At 42.7% G+C, this 23035-nt stretch overlaps 1 protein-coding gene and 1 long non-coding RNA gene across 2 annotated transcripts in view; one reads left to right on the top strand and one right to left on the bottom strand.

Annotated features, from left to right (window-relative positions):
- Positions 1 to 23035, bottom strand: part of PPARGC1A (PPARG coactivator 1 alpha) — a 502323-nt gene that overhangs the window by 206544 nt on the left and 272744 nt on the right. The window lies entirely within an intron of this gene.
- LOC311519172 lies at positions 3732 to 6761 on the top strand. Its single transcript, XR_014711214.1, has 3 exons — positions 3732 to 3856; positions 4848 to 4982; positions 6449 to 6761. It is a non-coding gene; the product is annotated as an uncharacterized lncRNA (long non-coding RNA).

The following is a 23035-nucleotide window of genomic DNA, read 5'->3' as shown; positions in this document are numbered from 1 at the left end:
CTTATTAATGGCCAAAGGCTTATTAAGGAATCTAGTTTAGTCACTTCATTCCTGTTGTCAAACACTGGTTATTCTGAACTCTTAGTGGTCCCGGAAAAAGTACTCTTTGGAGAATTGGAGAAACTACATTTGTAACATTTCTTGTTGTCTTGTCTCTGCTTTTTTTTTTTTTTTAATTCTAGCAACATCTGCTGGAGACCTAAGCAACTTGTTACTTAACAACTGGCTCAGCTGCAACATGCTGTGCTGCCTTCCAGGATTGGGAACGGACTAAAGGCTCTAACTCCCTGAATAGATGAGGGCTGGGGGCATATCAGAAGGTGACACACAGAGCTGCTGAAGGAAGGAGTAGGCAGCAACAGTTACTTGCTAACTAATGGCTGTTCTTCCCAGCTTGAGATAAGTATTAGAGTTGGTTCAAGTCTCTTATCAGGGGTGCCAGAAGGCCATTTCCCCATCACTTTCTACCAGTTGTACAGGCGAGCGATGAGGGGGTGGAAGGGGGCAGTGAGGAGCGAGTGGGGGGCAGGGCCTTGGACGGAAGAGGTGACATGAGGGTGGGGGCTCAGGGGAAGGGGTGGTGTGGGGGCAGGGACTGGGAGAAGGGGTGGTGTGGGGGTAGGGGCTCAGGGGAAGGGTTGGCACAGGGGGAAGGAGCAGCATGAGAGCGGGGTCTTGGAGAGAACGGGGGAAAGGGTGGTGAGGGGACAGGGCCACAGTTGAAGCACCGGTGGCTCCCCCACTTTTAGGGAGCTTCTGTCACTCCTGGTTCTTATACCGTACTCATCATAGTAGTATCTGAACTTATTCTTGTCATGCATTAAGCAACATAACTACACACCAGTCCTGTGTTATTTGTTCTTATCGTCTCCCGGGGAAGGCAGTGGGGAATCCTGCACACTGGAGTGTCTTGTTTTGGTAGTTGTACAGTTTGTTTTTTTAAAATATACACATTGCTATGCTGCATTTATAGGCTATGAATAGCAAAAGAATGATTAAAAATATTTGTGTGAATAGAAGTGCTGAATGTGGCCCACTGTAATTCCTGGGGTGACACTATTAATTAATCGGGGGTATTCAGAAATCCTCTGGGTATTCATGAAAATCTCAGCAAATCCCAAAAAGGTTCATGAACTTCTAGATGACTGGTTTATGGCTGAACAGGCACCCTGAAAGTGCGCTGTTACTCATTACCCACGTTTTTTAAAAAATGAGGGACCAACTATGCACCACAAAAAATAGTTGAAGCAAACAGTTCCTGAAAACCCCAGGCCAGGAAAGGTATTTGTCCAAATTACTACAAATGGGAAACACATTCATGAGCAATTCATTACCCAAAAAACAAGGGGTTAAATTCATAAACAAACAAGGGCTAAGTTTTCCTGGATGGACTGAGCTTTGCTTGGCGGAATCTGGAGTGGTAGCTTTAAACAACCTCAGCAGCTATCAGATCCTCACGCTGGAGGATGCAGACCCTGACTCTGGAGAAAAATAGAGTAGTTTGATGGTTGCGCTCTCTTATTCCAGTTGCCAAAAGCCCCATTGGGCATCCCCGTAACCAAGTACTACTGGGGTGCAGGGATGCCCGGCCATACCTTTTTTCCCTAGCCACCCCCCGTTCACCAAGAGCCAGGAGGAGAAGTTGTGTAGGGGTGGTTTATGACAGCTCCACATCACTGGAATATTTTCCAAACTAGGATGAATCCTTCCCGGGCCATTTAACTGGGATTATTTCTGCTCTGGTGTGGTCCAAAGCAGTCGGAGAACACTGGAGAATTGGGCCCATTATCGGTAATTAGTGCTTCAACCTTTTCCCTCCTCAGGAAACTTTCTGAGGAACTGAAAGGAAGTGCGGGAGGAGGGGAATCTAATAAGACAAACAATTTATTTTTATGTGGCATCTCCCTGTTGTGACGCCAAGGCCCAGCATCTGCACGAACATTAGATGTAGAGCTTGTCCAATAACAGTCAAACAATTTATTAGATGAATTCTGACAGCCTTCACCCCTTCAATTACTCAACAAATAATTTTTTCCATTATTCAGGCAGCTCAGTTAGAGACTCAAATGGCATATGTTAAATCAATGATTTGGTTATTTTTGTCAGTTGTCAAATCATTTGCAATTTTTTTATATTAGTTGAGCAGGTATAGGGCCAGATCTCGACTCACTTACTACTGGATATAATAGTGCTTACCAGTGGGCTTACATCCCAAGTCAGTATCCATCAAGATACTTAAAATATGTGCTTAGCTTTAGGCACGTGCTTAAGTCCCATTGAATTAAGTGCTTTATTGGACAGAGATGGAATTCAGCATGTCCTTAAATGCTTTGCGGAAATGGGGCCTTAGTTCTCTTGATTTCATTGGAACAATGCGGGTGTTAAGCATTACTTCAGGTAAACAAGGAGGGGTCCGGTGGCACTTTAAAGACTAACAGAAGTGGGGTTTTTACCCACGAAAGCTTATGCCCAAATAAATCTGTTAGTCTTTAAGTGCCACCAGACTCCTCGTTGTTTTTGTGGATACAGACTAATATGGCTACCCCCTGATACTTCAGCTAGTGCTTTTGGGTTGGGCCCCCAGCATTTAGCCTCCACTCACACTAGTAGCAAGGTGGAAAAATGGAGGACTTATTCAGAGTCACCTTAACAGCTAAATGAAGTTCCAAATGAGACAAGCTGCTAGTTAAATAATAACCATGCTCAAAAACAGACATCTGTATATCGGTACTCTCCAAATAAATAACTAAAGAGAGCCTGAGAATAATTTAAGTTAAAAAGAAGTTAACAGGCTACCTTGGGAAAACAAAAGGATAGGGTTTATTTACTTTATAAACATACACACATGCTTTATGTATGAATATGTCACAGAGAAAGTTATCTTAAAATAAAATACCTATTTCACCATCAAATTTCTTTAATACAAAATAGCTCATAAATAAATTGCATAAACAGTTCTGTACTAGCAATAAATTGAGAATAATTGACCTTGTCCTATCAAAGGATGAGTGTATCTTTAGATCCTAAGTGCTGTGAATGGTTATGAACAGACAAAGTATTGAGCAGAAACTAAGCACAAACAAACAAAGTACAGCAAGCACTGTGCATTTCACAGAGTATTAAATAACTGACGTTCACCAAGCAGATCTCTTGATCTTTCTTATGGTGGTCTTAAGTTGTTTAATTGCTAAAAGCATCATCTTTATAATATCGGACTTTGCTCCTAATATCTTTACTTTCTCTTTTCCCTATTTATATATCTTATGATCCAAAACCCACCACATGTTATCCTTGAGGCATCTCTGATAAACCTCTTGGGACTACGAATGAATCTGATTTTTTGAAGGACAGATGGAGTCTTGTTCTTTGGGGATGTTTCCCTTTCAGTGCAAGTAAAAAATGGTTACCTACCTTTCCATCACTGTTGTTCTTCAAGATGTGTTGCACACATCCATTCTACTGTACATGTGTGCACGCATTGTGCACAGTTGTTGGAGATTTTTCCTTCCATCGGGGCAGCGTGAGCACCCTTTGGTGCCTTGTGCCACTTCACACAGGTATAATGGGTCCTGCTGCCCCAGAACCACCTCAGTTCCTTCCTACCGGAGAGAGCAGGGAAGGAGGGAGGGTCATGGAATGGACATGCAAAACACATCTTGAATAACTGTTACAGAAAGATAGGTAACCATTTTTTCTTCTTTGAGTGATTGCACACGTCTATTCCACTGTAGGTGACTCACAAGCAATTCAAGCTGGAGGCTGGTTCAGAATCTACTTGAACAGGGATTGTAGGACCACCTGTCCGAATGTGGCATCACCTCTAGACTGATGAGCAATAGCATAGTGGAAGGTAAATGTGAGTATCGAAGAGCAGGTTGATGCCTTACACATGTTCAAAATGGGCACCCAGGCCAGAAAGGCCTTGAAAGCTGCCTGTGATCCAGTTGCACGAGCCACCACTTTTGACGCAGGTTCCGCATTCACACTATAGACTGAAATCCAGGAGGAGATTCTCTGAGCGGACACTGGGTGGCCCTTTACACTGTCTGAAATTACCATGAATAGCTGCAGTGATGACCTAATAAAAGGCCAAAGACCTTCTAATTTCTAATGAATGTAGTTTCTCTTCGGATCTACTTGAATGAGGCTTTCGAAACTCCATTGTGGAACTGGGTGGTGAACATGTAGATATAATCTGTCTAAACCTGTTAGAAATCTAATGGATGTAGTGTTAGAAAAAACTAATCTGTTATCCACTGGAGGGTGGAAAGCCGAGATAGCCACCAGGTGAATGTTGATGGAACTACCAGCAAGCGCTCGTTTCAGGAACAGGAAATAATCTAGGATACGAGGATTCGAAGCTTGGGCTGGGAGGATGCCTCTTTGTACATACCATATGGAGAATCTCTTCTATTTTGCATGGTAAGTAGACCTGGCTGAAGGCTTTCTGCTGTTAAGGAGACTTTATTGTACTCCTTTAGAGCAAAGACTTTCCAAAGAAGTTAGCCAGTAGCATCTTGCTGTCAAGTAGAGGGCCTGTAGATTGTGATGGAGGAGGTGGCCATTGTCCTGGGAGATCACATCTGCATCTCTTGGGAACAGTGCAGGGATTCTGACAGATAGGGCTAGTAGAGGAAAAACCAATGCTGGAGAGGCCCTGCTGCGGTTATTAGTATGATGTGAGCACCACTTTGTTTGATTTTGGACAAGACCTTGGGCAGGAGCAGAACTGGCGGGAAAGCATGCAAGCTGGCCTTTTGGCCAAATCAGGAGGAAAGCATCTGACTGTAACTCCAGTCTGTGACCCTCCAGGGAACAAAAAAGCTAACCTTTCTTGTTTTCTTTAGTTGCAAATAGGTCCACCAGTGAGTACCCCACTGATAGAAAAGGGCATTGGACACATCCAGATGAAGGAACCACTCGGGGTGGCCTGCAAACTATCTGCTCAGGCATTCTGCCAGGGTGTACTGAACCCCTGAAAGGTAGGCTGCTTTGAGGCTGATGGACCTGGCTATGCAAAAGTTCCAAAGGGAGACTGTCTCTCGACATAACTTCATTGACTGGATTCCCCCCGTCTGTTTACATAAAACATGGCTGTTGTGTTGTCTGTGAGTACTAACAACGTCTGCCCCCAATATGCAGGAGGAATGCCATATGAGCCAAATAGCCCAGAGCTCTTCGATATTTATATGAAGAGTGAGGTCTACAATGATCAATGCCCATGAGCTTCATGGGGGCCTAAGTGAGCTCCCCAACCTAGATTTGATGCATCTGTGCCTAAAGAGATTGTCTGTCAAGGAGAAGCAAAGCGAACTTCTGTGCAAACATTCAATGGGGCTGTCCTCCCTGGACTGGTGGACAAGACTCGAGCTGGTACCTGAACTACCCAATCCACTTAGTGGCAGCATATACTGAGGCAAGCCAATCCTGCAGCTCCCTGAATTTCATTTTGGCATGCTGGCCCTTGTAGGTGCATGCCGCCATGTACTCTAGAAGTTTGAGGCATGTTTGAACTGTAGAGAGAGCATGTGCTTTTAGATCTAGAGTAACAAGCTGGAGTGCCTCAAACCTTTTTTGTGACAGGAATACCCTAGCTTGTGTGGAGTCAGGATAGATTTTTCTATATTAATTAGGAGCCCGAGAGTCTAAAAGGATGACTGGATAGTGGTTATGCTGGAGAGACCTTGAAATCTAGATCGGCCTCTCACTAGCCAGTCATCCAGATAAGGGAACACATGGATTCCCAACCAGTGCAGGAAAGTCACCACTGCCACGGTACACTTTGTAAACACGCAAGGGGCTGCTGCCAGGCCAAAGGGGAGAACTGTGAATTGGTAGTGTGAATTGTTGACCATGAATCTGAGGCACTTTCTGTGGCTGAGATAAATTGCCACAAGAAAGTAAGCATCTTTTAAGTTGAGAGCAGTGTACCTGTCCCCGTGTCTAAGGAAGGGATAATAGAAGCAAGAATAACCATCTGGAATTTTGTTTTCTTCAGAAACTTGTTCAGTTAGCTTAGATCTAAAATAGGTGTGAGGCCCCCCTTTGCCTTTCAGATTAGGAAGTATCAGTAATAGAAACCCTTTCCTCTGAAAGGCATGGGAACTTCCTTTATGGCCACTCAGGAAGATGAGAGACTGGACCTCCTGAACCATCACATTCTCATAAGAGTAGTCCCTGAAGAGGGATAGGGATGGAGGAGGGAGTTAGAGGCAAACTGGAGGGTATAATCCAGTTCCACCATGCTTGGACCCACTTGTCCATGGTGATGGAGGCCCAAGCACTGAGGATAGGCAGTTGCAAAAATAGGGGAAGGCAATGATGGTTACCCTGGGAAGTGATAAGCTGCTCTCAACCAAATGAATGCTTTGAGGAACCAGTCTGGATGAAGTGGGCATCGTGGAGGTGGAGGCCATCTCTTATAACCTTTGCCCTTCTTTCTCAATAGGTCCTGGGTATGAAGCATCACTCTTGAGTCCTTGAGGCTATGTAGCCTTGTGTCCGTCTACTCAGAGAAGAGTAAAGAGTCTTCGAATGGGATGTCTTGTATGTTTTGTTGCAGTTCTGGGGGCAAACCTTACAATTGCAGCCAAGATGAATGATGTGTGAAAATGATGGAAGCCATAACACAAGCTGGTGAATCCACCACATCCAGACTCACCTGCAGGGCTGATGTGGCCACTAATTTACCCTCATCAACCAGGGTGGCAAACTCCTGCTTTACCTCTTCAAGAAGCTTGTCCTTAAACTTTAGGATGCTTTCCCACAGGTTAGAATTGTACCAACCACACACAGCCTGCTAGTTCGTGATTCTCAGTTGTAACCCTCCTGTGGAATACATTTTCCTGCTGAAGAGTCAAGCTTCTTTGCATCCTTACACTTCAGGAATGAGGCCTGACATCTCTGGTATCTCCTTTTCATTCGTAGCAAGTATGCCTCATCCCGCATCATAGAGGAAGAGGCCAGCGGTTGTTGATGGGAGGCCTTGTCCAACTCTTGTACAGGAGAGTCCCAAGATTCCTCTTTCATGGTACCAGTCCCAGTACCTGCAGCAGGGAAATGGCAACCGTGGTGTCCATGCCCCCCACCCCAGTGTCTACTGGGTGTTGGTAAGTATGAGGGAATGTCCCGAGAGCTCAAGAAAGGCCACTGGTATAATCATGGGATCCAGATGTGTGCTGGCCATTGGTCATTAGGTTGAGATCTGTACCAACCTGTCACTAGGGTAACTAGGGTTGCTTTGGCCTGGATGCATAAGATCTGACCTCAGAATCTGAGGAGGAGGAGGACGAGTACACTACCTCTGGACACAGGGGAATTGACCCCAATAGTACTGGGGAGACTAGTTGCAAATCCGGCAAGGGAGGCAACACCACAATCATTGCAGGCTTTCCCCTTGATGGAATCTGCCAAAATACTGCAATTGTAGCAGTCACTAGTATCGACTGGTGTCAGAGCAGGCACCGGCAGATCCAACATGCCCACTCCCAGTGCCAGATGGGAATCTTGTCCCACTGGTGAAACCGGTACTGACAAGTTCAGTAGTTCCCAAGCTGCCTTGAACACTTTGGGAGTAAACAGGACTGCCAAAGGCTCCTGACCCTGCAGTACTAGGAGTTGTGTCAGTCCTGAGAGTGGTCTCAAAAGGCCCTTCCTAGGTTCTGGAGTCAGCAATCCTTCTTTGCAGGGCAGTTGCGCCTGGGGGTGCCTCATTTTCGAGTGCTCCATAGTGTCCTTTGCTGCACCAAGTGCCTTACCTGCAGATCTCGAAGCCCCTAGTACCAAGTCCTTTGAAGACTTACACAGTCTTTTCTTCAGTACCAGTGAGGTTGGTATGCCTGAAGACTCAGATAAAGTGGGTGGAGCACTCCTGACTGACTCGGATGTGCTCGGTAGCCATTCAGAGCAGGAAGGTTCCGACTCAGGGTGAAGTGCAGACTCCATGAGCAATATTTTAAGCCTGGGACCCTGTTCTTTTTTTAACGGAACTTGAACCCTCTACAAATGAGACATGTGTCACCTACATGGGTTTCCCTCAGTCATTTCAAGCAACTGGGGTAGGAGGTTGCTGACGGGCATTGGCTTGCCACAGATGTGACAGGCCTTAAAGCAAGGAGAGCACAACGTGAGTGCAGTACTGGACCCAGTACTCAAACAGTCACCGAAGAGTGGTCAACACTAAGAACTAGACTACAATTATTCTAATTGGTAACTATATACAAGAAACAGTATTCTATCGGACGGGAACTATACACACAAGAAGGTGAGGGATGATTTTTTTAAACGCAAAGATCACAGCTCCAACAACTGTCACTGGTGGTAGGAAAAAACTCAGGGGGAGCTAGGGGCAGGAGTGCCCTTTATACCTGCCTGGGAAGAATAGCCAACAACTGTGCACAAGATGCACATACAGCTACAGTGGAATGGACATGTGCAATCACTCAAAGAAGAACTCTCATTTAATGCTCATGAGGCGCATCAAAGAGAGAACATACTTCTATGAATAATGGAAATAAGGGGAATCATTTTGTATCTCTGGGGATGGGGTTTCATCCTCAAACATGCTTTGGTAGCCAGTAATGAACTATTGACAGCACTCTGAAGTGGGCATAACATGTTCTTCCCTTTAAAATATAATGTACCTAAATATGTGCTGTCTAATGTGATGGGTTGAGTAAAGGTCAAAAAGTACATGCTTAATCTCAGGTGACAGAACACCAGCTCTGAAGTCGAATAACCCTAAAATATAACTTCACTGACATTCATTAGCTGCCTTTTCTCTATAATAGGCCATCTTTTTCTCATGATATTTCATATTTATGTATAATGGAATTTCCTGTGTTAATATTATAGGAGTCAGTAAAGAAATAAAATATGGTAAGATCAGCAGCCATTGCTAAAATTAAGCATTTCCATTCTGACTACCTGTTTTCAGTTGCTTGTAATTCTCACCTTTCAGGCTGTGTCTGCACAGCCTCATGTGTTTGTGATACAGGATCCAGCGCAAGGCAGGGAACTAAGGCCCAATCCTACAAACTGGTCCATATGGACAGACCCATGTGCTCTCATGGAGCACCACTGATTTTAGTGGGGTTCAATTAGGGTATAAGAATCTGACCATGTGAAGCAGCTTGCATAACTGGGACCTAAAAAAGTAATAAAGTGCGGTAAATTTTCAAGGAGCTTGTGGATGGCCTGGATTCAGCAAGGTACTCAAACATGAAACATGAAAACTCTCTCATACTTGAAGTTAGGTGTGTGTAATTTAGTATCTTGTTGATTCAGGGTCTAGGTCTCCAAATGACCAAATAAATAAATAAATAAATAAAATAAAGCACCAAAACACATGTTTAGGTACATCCTGAGCAAAATACTTATGCATGTGCTTAACATTAAACCTCTGCTTAAGTGCCATTGTGTTCCATTGGATTTAAGCACACGTTTAAGTACTTTGCTGAATCAGGGCCTAAATGAGGGCAACTAATATGCTATCTCATAAATGGTACTTTCCACTCAGAGTTGTCAACATGACTATTACAAAATATATTTTGCAACTGAAGACATTTGTATGACAAAAAATATACCAACAGTGACCCCTTTAAAAATATTTATTCAAAGAAATGTTCTGTAAAACAAAAAAAATCAGATGTGAAAAATTATTAGCTTGGAGCCAAACTCTGAACCCTTTATGCACAGTTACGCAGACAAGTAGCTCTATTGACTTCACTATTTGAAGGGGTTTGCAATATTGGTCAGTCAGAGCAAATGTCACATGATGGTGCACTTGTTATATACATTAGGTCTCAGTTTTAGATGGTTTGGGTAATATAATCAGTTTTACTTGAAGGGGTTGGGAAATCCAGTGCTGGGGGGCAAAGAAGTTTCTTTTAGATTGTTGCACGCTTGTCTGTAGTGCATTGGTAGATCACTGGCTAGGTAATAGTCCTGCTGGACTATCACCAATGCAGAAACCTGTGCCTACAGTACAGTGATCAGCACTACCAAATATATATTAAATTATATTAAATATATATATTTAAGTGTGAGGTTTTTTCACTCAGTGCTTTCAGAAAAATGGCATTCATTTCCTTAAGGAAAAAAAAAGTCAGTCACTTAAAATTTCTGATTCTCTTACTACACGTGACAGAAGGATTTCTTCAGGCTAAATGCTTATTAATTTAAGAATGGAAAATTTTACAAGCTTTAGGATAGATTACTCCAGACCACAGAACAGGAATTAATATGAGAATTTACACATTATTTCAGCCAAGTGATTTCTATACCTCCTTTTCCAAAACCACCCCCCTCCTTTTTTTCTTTGTATTGTAAGACACACACACACAATGATAGACTGCAAACTGTTTTTTCAAATAACATTTACTTAATGTCATGACATTGGGGAGGAACAGGAGTCTTTCACTCTTTGTATTTTATATTACGGTGTTTCCTTCTTTTCTGAACCTACACAAGATCTCATTTCAGCCAAACTCTTCCCATTCCCCACAAATATAGAATAGAATAAAAATGTAAATGGAAGTGGCAGGGAATGTCTGTTCATATTATCCTGTCAGAAAGTGATCATCAAACTGTTCAAGGCTCTGACAAAATGACTATTTTTAATCAACCGAGTGCCGATCTTGGTGAAGGATCTTAAATGATTCCAGAATGACTTCACTGGTTTTTTTCACTGTATCCTCCTTGCCTAATAAAGACATTACTTTCAGGCTATATAATAAGTCAGCATGCCAAAGGCAAAGCTTAAAGTAGGCTTTAGACAGAGGACATAGTCTGATTGAGCCATGAATTAGGTAGAAAACTGTGGCTTTTGAGATCTCAAATGTCAGCAAAGGGATTCGCTGCTCTGACAAGTAGCTGTCACTGGAGTATTTCTCATTTCTCAGGACATTTTGGACTAAATTTTCCTCTTATTTATGCAGGCAAAACTCCCATTTAAATCAGTTGGAGTTACGCCAGCAGCCCTGAGGGCATAAAATTGGCCCTGGATGTATAAATGTGAAGTAAAATCCATTTGTCTCTTTAAATATTCAGGGTCTAGCTTCTTTTTTTAGGTTTTTTAAAAAATGTTAGCACCCAGACACTTTTGTATTCTTTTTACCTTCAGTCTCCCTGCATAGTAATGGTCACTCCAATGAGTGATTGGCATATGGTAAAATTGTGCCAGTTTCATGACAACTATCATCTGTAGGAAAGTTGTATCCCAAGGAACATCAGGAAAAGGGATTAGACACGGTTTTGGAAACCTGCTCTGAAGAACTGCTTAACATCAGCAAGAAGGCCCATCTTTCTTTATGGAATATCAACAAATAAACGGTATCGCAAACACTATTACAGAGGACTCTACTGTGTATGGGAACAATGTGGGACAAACAGTTAAAAAGTTAAGTGATAGGGAATTATAATTTTATTGCATTTTACAGAAAAATGTGTCCATTTAGGAGCCTACACTGCAATGTAAGTCCAGGGTTAGTGGGATTTGAGTCAGATAACCCTGGGTTAGCAAGCCCAGTGCTTGAGCATCTACACTGATTGTCAACCCTAGGTTAAGAATTTTCTCATCCGGGCTTGAACCTGAGGCTCTGATATCTACACCACAGCACACAGACCTGAGTCAAACCAATCACATTCCAGACTCCCTAGTACCCTCCCAAAATGTGGCTGCTCTAGCCCTTTGACCATGGTGCACTGTGGGAAAATCTGACTGTCCCTCCTGCACATTACAGGGAGTTTGAACAGCCTACCAACACATCCCACCGAGCAGTCATTTTGGTCTGTGCGCTCCCAGCAACTGGAGCCAGCAGTATGAAGGAGGCACCTTTTGAAGGACTTCTCTTGCTGGAGCTTTCACTTCTGTGTCAGGAAACAGACAGAGCTTCCATGAGACATTGGTAGACACTTTGGTGGCATTTTCTGACCCACTGAAGGCACCTGACAAGAGCTTATGATGGTGTAGGAAGAGGAGGACACAGACACAGTAGACTCAAACTGGCTGATGCTGCTCATGACACTCGGTATAGCCACTGATGCCCGCTACATAGACTGGCACTTCTGATGCAGTGCCACAAACAAAGAGTCATAGGATCATATTATCCAGACCTGGGATGACCAGCAGTGGGTCCAGAACTTCCCAGACTGCTACAGGTTCATTGCCAACCAGTTTGGTGTTGGAAAGTTGACGGGGGTAAAGTGGTGGCAGAGGTTTCTGAGGCAATCAGGTGTAATTACTGAAGTAAATGCTGGCTTTGACAGACTGGGGTTTCAAACTGTGCTTGGGACATTATGGGACTCATGCCCACACTGTCCCCTCCTCAAGGAGCACATGAGTACGTAAACTGCAAAGGGTACGACTCTGTTGTTCTGCAGGCCCTCGTGGACCACAGAGGTCAATTTATGAATGTCAGCATGGGTTGCACTTGAAAAGTTCATGATGCCAAGGTTTTTTATTGATCAGACGTCTACAGGAGTTACGGTCCCCACTGTTATTCTGTGCAACCCTTTTGCCGTGACTGATGAAACCAAACCCTGATTTCAGAGGCCCTGGCCAAAGATGATTTCATTATGCTATCAGCAGGTTTAGAATGGTTGTTCAATGTGCTTTTGGCAGACTGAATTCCCATGGGAGATATTTGCAGACTCATTTGGATTTCAGTGTTATCAATGCAGTCCGCATCGCTGTGGATTGCTGGGCACTTCACAATCTTTGTGAAGCCAGAAGTAAGCCATTTTCTCCTGAATGGGCATATGACACTGTTGAAAAGCTGAACCAGTTCACTCAGCCAAAAGATGCACCTATTACAGCTAGAGCTGGATATACCTGGGCGACAAAGTCAGGGCTGCCTTCTGCTCCCGCTTTATGGACTGAGATGGCCCAGTGGAAGACGGGAAATAGTACGATTCTATGATTCTATATAGTATGATTCTATGATGATTCTACCTTTAAATATGTCCTTGGTGGGGGAGGAAGGAGCTGATTGCTTGTGGGGAGATTCAGTGCAGGGGTTGATTGCCATACAATGGACTTATGATTGATCAGACACCTTAACGAATGAGGGGAGGGGAGCTGATTCCCAGTAAGTTTGATGTAAGGAAGTGATTGATGTATGGATTGATGAAGCTATCTATATTGAGCAACAATCTCCACTTACTAATTCCCAATTTTCCCTGATCGTGTGTTTGCCTTTATTATTTTAAATACACATGGTATGATGTGATGCAGTGATAGCAATAAACTTTCTTGATAAAATAAATATCTTTATTTATAAACATGTATTAGAAAAGTACATTCACCTATTGCCAGGCAGACCAGCTGCCATTACAACACCAAAACACCAGTAACAACAAAACCTTTAAAAAAAACCCAACAAAATGTATGAACAAGTTCAAACAATGAAACAATGTACAAGATAGAAACCACCTACTGATGCATGTCCCCTGACCCTATGTTCTTCTTTCCCTTCTTTGCACATTGGCCACACATTTAGTGCCAGGGTATGGGGGTGGAGGCATTGCAGGGGGAGGGGATCAATATGGAGGACTGCATGGGGCAAAGTTGCCTTGCTCAGCCACTCATGGGATCCTATTATATGGGCCACCCAGCCATGGAGTTTCCCAAGCTGTTGCTGGAATACATCGCAGGGTACCGCATAGAGGACTCAGTCTGTGGTGTAGGTGATGCAGCAGGAGGTGGTACTCTGGTGGCCATTAGTGATAGCAGCTGCTCAAAGAGTTTGTTCTGCTGAGCTCTGTCCTCCTTCCTTAGCTGCCACGAACTGCAAAGCAAATGCCTGCTCCCATGCTGAAACCCCATCCTCATGCTGTATAGCCAGCCTGAGCCTTGCCTCTGTCCTCTCGCCATGCCTTTCCTCTTTGGCACTGGACCTTCTTGTTGGCCCTCTCCAGAACTTCAACCATAAGTTGGTCATGGAAAGGCCTCCTCTTGGAATGGTACGTGAACATTCATTGACCCAGGCTTCTGCTGCAGTGTGGGTGAGCTGTGGAGGTGCTGCAGCCAGCAGAGGTTGAGGGGCTGGAATAAGACAAGACACAGTGGGTTATTGTCTGAACTAGCTCAGTGCAGGAGCACAAAAAACTCCTTGTGGAATTCCAATGACATAAAATGATACTTTTCCAAACTGAACTTCAACATATTGTAAGAGGGATCTTCAGACCACAGAAGCTCCCTGGACACAGCCACATTAATTGCAGCATAAGAACTTGTGGGCAGGGGGCAGTTGGTGTCCATGCTTCAAAAAGGTGTTTCTCATTTTAAGACTTCCACATTTTGGAGGACATAACAATTCTTGTGGTGCTCATTTGGCCAAGGGAGATGTTATTCCAAGCCAGTGGTGGGAAACCAGCAGTGTATGCAACCAATGTATTCAAAGGTATAGTGACTGAATAGCACATTTACGAGTGGCATGGACTGGTCAGCTACCAAGGTGTCCCTAGAAAATACACCCTTCCCAGAACTGGACTATCTATCTGGATTTCCTGCTACAGGAAGAGGTTGCAGCTATCAGCACTCGGGACTGGGTCAGAATTCAGGAGGAAATCAACAGCATGTTATATTAGCTTCCACATAGCTTAGCCTGTTTTGACTGCATACCAACACACAGAACTCCACAGCCATCCTAATCCCTCTCACCCCACATCCTGGCACCTTTCTGGACAAAATTTCAAACCCCAATCATATTTGGGACAAATGATTTTGTCACGTATGAACTACATTTAACTGAACGGGACTAGATTTGTAAATGGAGCATGTTTCCCCTTCCCCCCAAGACAGTTTGCTGTTTCCATGAGGTTCATTGCACCACTGAGCAGTTACAAAGTGGCGTCTTGACAGACACAGTTATTATATTTAATACACAGGAATGCCCTAGCAAAAATCTGCACCTTTCCAGTAAAAATCCACTTTCAAGGCACTTTTACGGTTTGCATTCCCCAGTCGCCATTTTGAAATCCACATGATGGGAGTGGACGGGGGTGGGGAGACACCGCAGTGCTGACATACAGTCTACCATTAGTGGATACAAGCTGCTGGATAGGGCTTCTAATAACTTTTACATTAGCCTGTAGAGTGGAAATCCCACTCATTCCTATATTATTAAACATTAAAATGAAGCCAGAAACTTACCAGGCTCCGAAGTGGCTTCTGTCCCTTCCTGTCTCCTGCAGTCTCCACGACAGGCTATTCCTTGGGCAGGCGGGGGGGAGGGGGGGAAGAATGTGACTTGGAAAAGCTCCTCCAAGTACAGTCCCAGGGTGCGCTGCTGCGGCAAAGCCTCCTCTGGGACCAGTTTCAGCAACAGTGTCACTTGGTTGGCATCACTCACTGCATCAGTCCCCATGCTGGATTCTAGGGCCAGCAAGTTGCCATCCCAGCCGATCAAGTCATCATGCACCACTCCATGCTTGACACAGTACCTAGCAGCCGGTCAAATTCCTCATAAAATGGGAATGTTTTCGGCGAGTTGCCCGAGCTACAGTTCTGAACCCCGGCTTTCCTGTACTCTGTCTTGAGCACTTAATCTGCTCCCTGCACTGGTCACCAGTCTGGTAAATTTCCAAAGCTGCCAGCTTCTTCGCTATTTGCTGGTGTGCGTGGTCATTCCTAGTGCTCTCACTAAAGTCCAGGTTTTGCACCACAGATTCACCACAATCCAGCTGTGCTCCTGCAACCATGAAGCAGTGCGCTTTGCAAAGGACTTCTGTCAATCTGCATTGCAAAGACAGAAGGTTCTCTGAAGGTGTGTCTGCAGCTCACAGTCAGAAAACAATGGAAGGGTTAAACGCTGACTAGCCAAGCTGCAGCACTGCAAGAGGGGCTGCTTCCATTTCCCTGGATTTGACTGGCGATTCTTGGGATAGAGAGGAAAAAGGAAGTTGGCCCATGGGATTGTGGGATACTTTTGGCAGACTCCTAAAACCCAAGTTGGAGGGGCTGAGACTGCATTGCAAAACAATAAGGCTTGGACCCTGGGTCCAGGCTTGACTTGGGTTTGAATCCTCTACCCCACAGGGTCCTATGACCCTGGATCCAAGCCCAAGTCTCAGAGATTTTTATGTAGCTGGAAGAGGGTGGGGGGGAAGGAGGAGGTTGAGTTCAAGCCTGAGTCTGACCCTCGGCTTATATTGCAATGTAGAATATCCACAATATATATGCAATTTTCCAAACTATATTCCCTGGAAAGCAAGACTGTAAACCTCTGTTTCTTATATTTGATGTTTGTTAATGTGTATTCGATTATTGCACAGATCTTTCACAGTAGGATGTGTCCTAAAGAAATAGCCTGATTCTGAGAAGTGCTTAGTTCTAAGGATGCTCAGCCCACTTATTTAGGAACCTAAATATGGATTTAGGAGCCTAGCTTTAGGCTCCTGGTTTTAAAAGTCGAGGCCCATTTAAAAGAAAGAAACATACGCAGTATTCATTCTAGTTCTGTTCTTTTGTTCTATCCAGATGCCTTGCAGAGCAAAAAATACAGAATTATTTACAATTTCAATGAAATTTGGGCACTCCATTCCCTCAGGTGTCTTTGAAAATCCCACAGTAATTTAATAGAGAGCCAATTCTATGGCAAAACAACTCAGACCATAAAAATGTGTGAATGGGTAAAAATTAATACAAAATGTCCACAACTGTGAAGCTGCAGAAGCGGTAATCAGATGCACAGAGAGGGAGCAGGGTATATAGTATCCTAAGGCTGTGGAGTTTAAGGATCTCTGGATCCCATCCCTGTGCATCTCGGTGGAGTGTCTGAGACACTCCCTGTCCTCCACCCTCACTTATTAGCAGCAAAGGTAGTTCAGTTGCCATGCTGGCAGTGGCCCGCATTCCGCAGTGGTGCAGTACCTCTTCACCCCAAAAGGAGGCAGATGTGACAGACCAAAAATTAATGCTCCTCTTAGCACCAGTAACTATCAAGCCATTTGTTATAGGAAAGCCAGTGGGTTCGGAGAGAATCATGTTGCCTAAAGAAGTAACTCCCTTGTTCTGGCTCCAAAACACACAGAAACCCATGTATATGGAAATACCACAAGCTAGAACATCACAGGGATAAAGGAAAGCATGCTTCAAATCCATCTAGCTGTGCACACAGACTAGCTGAAAATCCCCATGTCCCTATCACCATTACTCTCATCCTTGCTTCTCCCATGACTCGTGTGTACTAACTCACTCATTGCATTCTGTTCTAATTTAGACTGAAAACTCTTCAGGGTGGGGATTCTCTCCCAGCCTCTGTTTGTACAGCATGTAGCAAAACAGGATTGCGGCCTCTGGGTGCTACTGAAATAAAAATAAATAAATGATGCCCACATAGATGCCATTTGCCGCCTTCTGCAAATTCTGGGCCTCGATCACGTTTTCTTCCCTCGGTGGTACAGATGGGAGGGGAACATTTGGCCTTTACGACAGAAGATCCTGATTTTGTATTAGACAGGAGAGTTGCATTTCACCACTTATGCAGCTAGTTCACATAAAAATCAGTATCAGGACTCCTCAGAAGAGGGAGTTCTACGCCCTTCTCTGAAGTGAAGTTTTAGGGAAGGTGTCAAATTAAACAGAATTTTCTTCTTACAGCGGAAAAAATGCTTTTTGGCATGAGGGCTACAGTAGACTGCACCAACCCTGGACTCTGGCACAACTTCACCTGATAGAAATAGATCAAATCAGCAACTTGTCCGAATTTCCCTTTATAATGCCATCGCAGAACAAACAAACCGCACCCACACATCCCTTGTAGGGAGCAGCAGAAGAAAGAAGAATCAACTTCAGGACACATCTCTTGATTATTGTTGATTAACTAATTAAAATGCAATAGAGCAGAAAAAGTGCATAGATGATGTGTAGAATGTAATGTAAAGAGCAATCAAAGCCACTCAGTGGGGCTGAGCAGGTATGAAATGGCAGTATCTAATTCTGCAAATTTGGAAGAGGTACGGCATAATGTCAACATTATTGCTTTGCACACTTTAATGAAAACTGGCTGCCTTTTGGCTGAATAGCATGCACACCTATTGTGAGTACAACATAATAAGGAAAAAATGCACTGTGCATTAAAAAAAATGGTCACCTCGTTAACAGAGGCTAAAAGAAGCCCCCTGTTACAAGTTACTATGACACCATGAAGTAATAGGATGACAGGTGTTGTATTACAATTTTATAATGGAATGAACTTGCATTTACACAGACAAAACCCACATATTTCCTTTGATATTACAGCAGACACCTGCAACTTATTAATGTAAGAACCTTTATTAAGCAAGTGTAAATTTAGTAATGTCTGTAGATTTATAAAACCCTAGTTACTTGTTCTGTAATTTGGAATAAATGGATTTGGAATCCTATAAACTATTCTTTCCAAGAAAATGAAAACATAATGATCACATATCTCATATGAATATGCCTTCAGATACTGCTGTGATACAAATCAACGTGCATGCTTCCCCTCTACTTAGGGCTAAAAAAGTTTAGAGATTTTTAGTACTTAGATTTAATGCACTTCCAAAGCATATGTCTTTGTATCACTAACCTGCCAGCTAGCTTCGCATCGCAGCCCTTTTATCCAGTCTTTCTCCAAGTCCTTATTCTGTCTCGTGGATGTTTCATCCATAGCTGCTGTAGCTTGCACAAACTTGATTGGCCACTGGCTGTTACACTATCTTTGTATGCCTTTACCGAGGCAGCAGCAAGTGCAGTTCAGAGGCAGACTGTCCTGAAGAAAATGTCACACCACGGGGGATGGGGGGTTTGGACATGAAGAGCCCACGTGTGAAACAATTTGAAAAAGTGTGACTATGCTCTGCCATGTGCCACCCGCTCCAGTGAATGCACAGCTACAGCCAGGGAGTTCCCAATACAATATAATGGAAAAGCTTTGGTAAAATAGCCGTAATTAGATGTCAAGTATATTAGGGTTGGTGACGATTATGAAAATATTTTCACACACACACACATACACAATATTATTTCATAGACTGTACTACTGCTTGTTTGTGTCATTGTAATTAAGATTGTATCAGCGGAGTGGATTCACGCACAGACTACGCAACCAGCTTCACAGTCTGGTTTTAGAAATACGTACATATTTCAATGTATCTTCATGAATTACTCAGTAGCCAATAAACATGAATAATAATATGGGCCATTTTGATAGAAATGGGCTCATTACCATAGTGGCTGCTGAGCCGTTTCAGACACCAGATTCAGCAGTGCAGAAATAGGTACTGTCAGACGCATGCATTTCTACCCAACAGCAGAAAAAAATTAGTCCCTATTTAAAACATATCAATAAAAGTCACTTGAGCCTTCTCTTTCCACATTGTGCCTGAAGATGCCCGGCACAAAGAGTCTACGTGTTCTCAAGACTTTCTTTATAATATTTTTCATCACTCCTTAACCTACCAGGAGTATCCCTCAGCCTACATACTAACTCCCCAGAGCAGAGACTGACATTTGTGCCACACTGCAAAATATTAGGAGCACTGGTTTCCTACTGTATTGTTGTGTTCTATAGAGACTAGCAGAGATCACCAAACTCATTGCAATTAGAAAATCAAAGCAGATTTCAACTGATTGTAGGTGAAAATTAAACGACGGGTCCTCTGAACTATTCAACCTAAAACAAACCAAAGACTAACATACCAGCTTGTTATAATTAAAGGGACACAGTCATGTTTAAAATTATATATACGTAAAGAAACAAACATCCAAGTGTTAACAAAATTTGAGATTATTCAAACTGAAAGAATTTTTAAAATCCTATTTATTTTTATCATTCATAGCATTTGTTTGCTCTTTTTATTGCACTCTGCAGGGACAATGAAAATAGACAAGTTGGTTTCATTTTGTTTATCGTCATTTTCACTTTGGGACTTTTAGACACTCCTGCAGTGCTGTAAAGTATGGAGTGTTAACTCTGCACAAAAGTGTTTAAATACAAACAAAAACCATTTCCCTTGATTTTTTTGTATTTTGTGGAAATATTTCTATTACTCTTAGGTTGTACAAATATTTGTTTTCACAAATCCTTACCTTTGGACCTTACACAGCCTGACGATGGCCCTAATATAAATCTGAATCTGACATTTTACATTCCAGGCAGATCTACACATACATCATGCATCTAAAGTACAATTCTACTCTTCAGCTCAGAATTTTTTTTAATGTTGCTAAAGTAATCAAAAGATTTTTGTGTGGACTATAAAGCAATATTCTTTGGAGAATTCAGTTTGACTTTAGAACTCGTGTTACATAACAAGAGCAAACGTGAACACCAGATTCTATTACACACACGGATATTTTATTTTTAGATCAAGAGCGCATGAGGTAAACCAATACGAACACAGGAAGTATTCAGATACTTTCACAGACAGAAAGAGACATATCAGGCAAGCAACAAAAGAGATGGAAAGGAACTTTTGTTTAAGAGAGCGTTGGAATTCCTTCTTTTTGGGGATGAGTAAATTTGCCATTAATAAAAACTGGAGGCACCAACTAATGGTGGGTTCAACACACTTGCAAGAATGCTGACCTCCCTGCCTTCTCCCCATATTCAGTGTTATGAGCCCAGCAATGTCCAGTGCAATATAGTATAGTAACCAATAACATATGAATGCTTTGAACTGAATTTGTGTGGTTACAATAGGCCACTTGCCAATGCAACTGACAAATCATATGATTCAGTGTCTGGTGAGAACAAAACATACCAAAAAAAAAATCAACACAAAACAAGCTCTGTTTTAAGAGTGCTGTAGTTTGCAAAGGACAGCAGATGGTCTGATTTTGGAGAGATAAGAAAAATAGAAGGAATTCTTGTCTCACTCTTAATATGGCAAAAACAGATGCAAACCAGCACGCTGACATATCTTTATTGGGCAAAGAGGGTAATTCTACATCAGACAGGATACCTGATAGAAAAGGCTTAGTTGTAATTGTAAATATTTGCAGTGCTTCAAACCAAAGCTATGCTGGACTTCAATTAATTATTTCATGACTTTAGCTTGTCTTTTTTATAATCATGAAACAGCACAAATTGTGTATGAACTGTAGGAATATGAAGACATTTATTGATGGAAATCAAGCTACTTTTTTCATCCATGATGTCTGAATAACTTTGATATGTTAGAGCCCGAGGCAAAGAAAACATAATAAAAAACAATATAGAGATGAAAACTTCAGTTTTTCCCTACATAAGAATCTGTCACTTATTTGCTAAGAATCACATCTAACTCTACACAGTTAAAGAAGGGCCATATACTGTATCATTCTCTGTAAACCAGTATTCTACTCAGATATATCTTGCTAGCAGTTCATACAATATACTTGATTTTACACTGCTCTAGACAAAACATCTCTAGATATTACAGCTCAGAGTCTAAAAGGCTTTAGTAGCAATTCAACCGCCACCAGGGAGAAAAATACCTGTGTGAAAACAGATTTATCAATACACAGTAAATGGGATGCTTCCAAGGTCCATTCCAAAAACTGACTTAGGCCATAAACATGCAGTAAAAGTTTCCATTTTTTAAATATCTCCACAGTTTGTTATTGTGATACCACATACTGGCAGCAGTATAAAGAAAGGTTTCAGAGTAACAGCCGTGTTAGTCTGTATTTGCAAAAAGAAAAGGAGTACTTGTGGCACCTTAGAGACTAACCAATTTATTTGAGCATAAGCTTTCGTGAGCTACAGCTCACTTCATCGGATGCATACTGTGGAAAATATAGAAGATGTTTTTATACACACAAACCATGAAAAAATGGGTATTTATCCTACAAAAGGTTTTCTCTCCCCCACCCCACTCTCCTGCTGGTAACAGCTTATCTAAAGTGATCACTCTCCTTACAATGTGTATGATAATCAAGGTGGGCCATTTCCAGCACAAATCCAGGTTTTCTCCCCACCCTCCCCAACAAACCCACTCTCCTGTTGGTAATAGCTTATCTAAAGTGATCACTCTCCTTACAATGTATGTGATAATCAAGAGTGATCACTTTAGATAAGCTATTACCAGCAGGAAAGTGGGGTGGGGGAGAGAAAACCTTTTGTAGTGATAAACACCCATTTTTTCATGGTTTGTGTGTATAAAAACATCTTCTGTATTTTCCACAGTACGCATCCGATGCAGTGAGCTGTAGCTCATGAAAGCTTATGCTCAAATAAATTGGTTAGTCTCTAAGGTGCCAGAAGTACTCCTTTTCTTTTTTAGTATAAAGAAACAAAGTGAGAAATACACACGTTTAAGCATGGAATGTAATTTTAGCAGCTAAACACTGAATTTCCACAGTCAGATTTTCAAAACATTATAGAAACAGTGAAAGATACTGTTGCTGAATTCTCAGACTCTGCAACTTGTATATGCCTTTCCAGCTATGCATAGTGGCATTAAACATGTTAAATATGGCCAATGGAGGACTCACCTTGTCTAGGGGAACCCTCTGATAGTTTAGAGCTGCTGTATCAGCTACTATGCCATCCTCTCTCACCACTCCCAATGTAGGGTTAGTGGTTAGGTGGGAGAGGGGATATTCCTGCATCCCAATGACATCAGCTGCTAAAAAGGCCCTTTGGGAATATTAGCAGCTGGTATAAAGTACAGAAGCCCTGAAGCTACTCTACTCTATGCTGGGTATCATAGTAGACAAACTGTTCTTGGTATGGGACGTTGGGGGAATGCAAGGCTGGGTTAAAAAAAACAAAATATGTGTCCCTCCCCCTTTACCCGCACACAAGTTGTGACGAGGACATGTTGGACACAGCCCAGGATACAGCCCATAATCTCTTTACATGAGCCTTCCAACCCCCTTTGCTCTGCCAATAGTGTCAGTCACCCCTTCATTTCCTTCTCCCATTGCCCAATTTTGTATCTTGTTCCATGTTACCGCATTAGACATGGAATAACTGCTCAAGGCCAGCATGTCAAGCCAGCACCTGCTGCTCATTTAAATACCTCCTAAAGATTCCATTTTTCTGCCATGCCCACAAGCCACATCATACGCCTTCTGAACCTC

This window comes from Lepidochelys olivacea (assembly GCF_965140295.1).
Source record: "Lepidochelys olivacea isolate rLepOli2 genome assembly, chromosome: 4".
Taxonomy (NCBI): Eukaryota; Metazoa; Chordata; order Testudines; family Cheloniidae; genus Lepidochelys; species Lepidochelys olivacea.
Note: the sequence above shows the minus strand (reverse complement) of the source record. Positions and strands in the feature narration are given on the sequence as shown.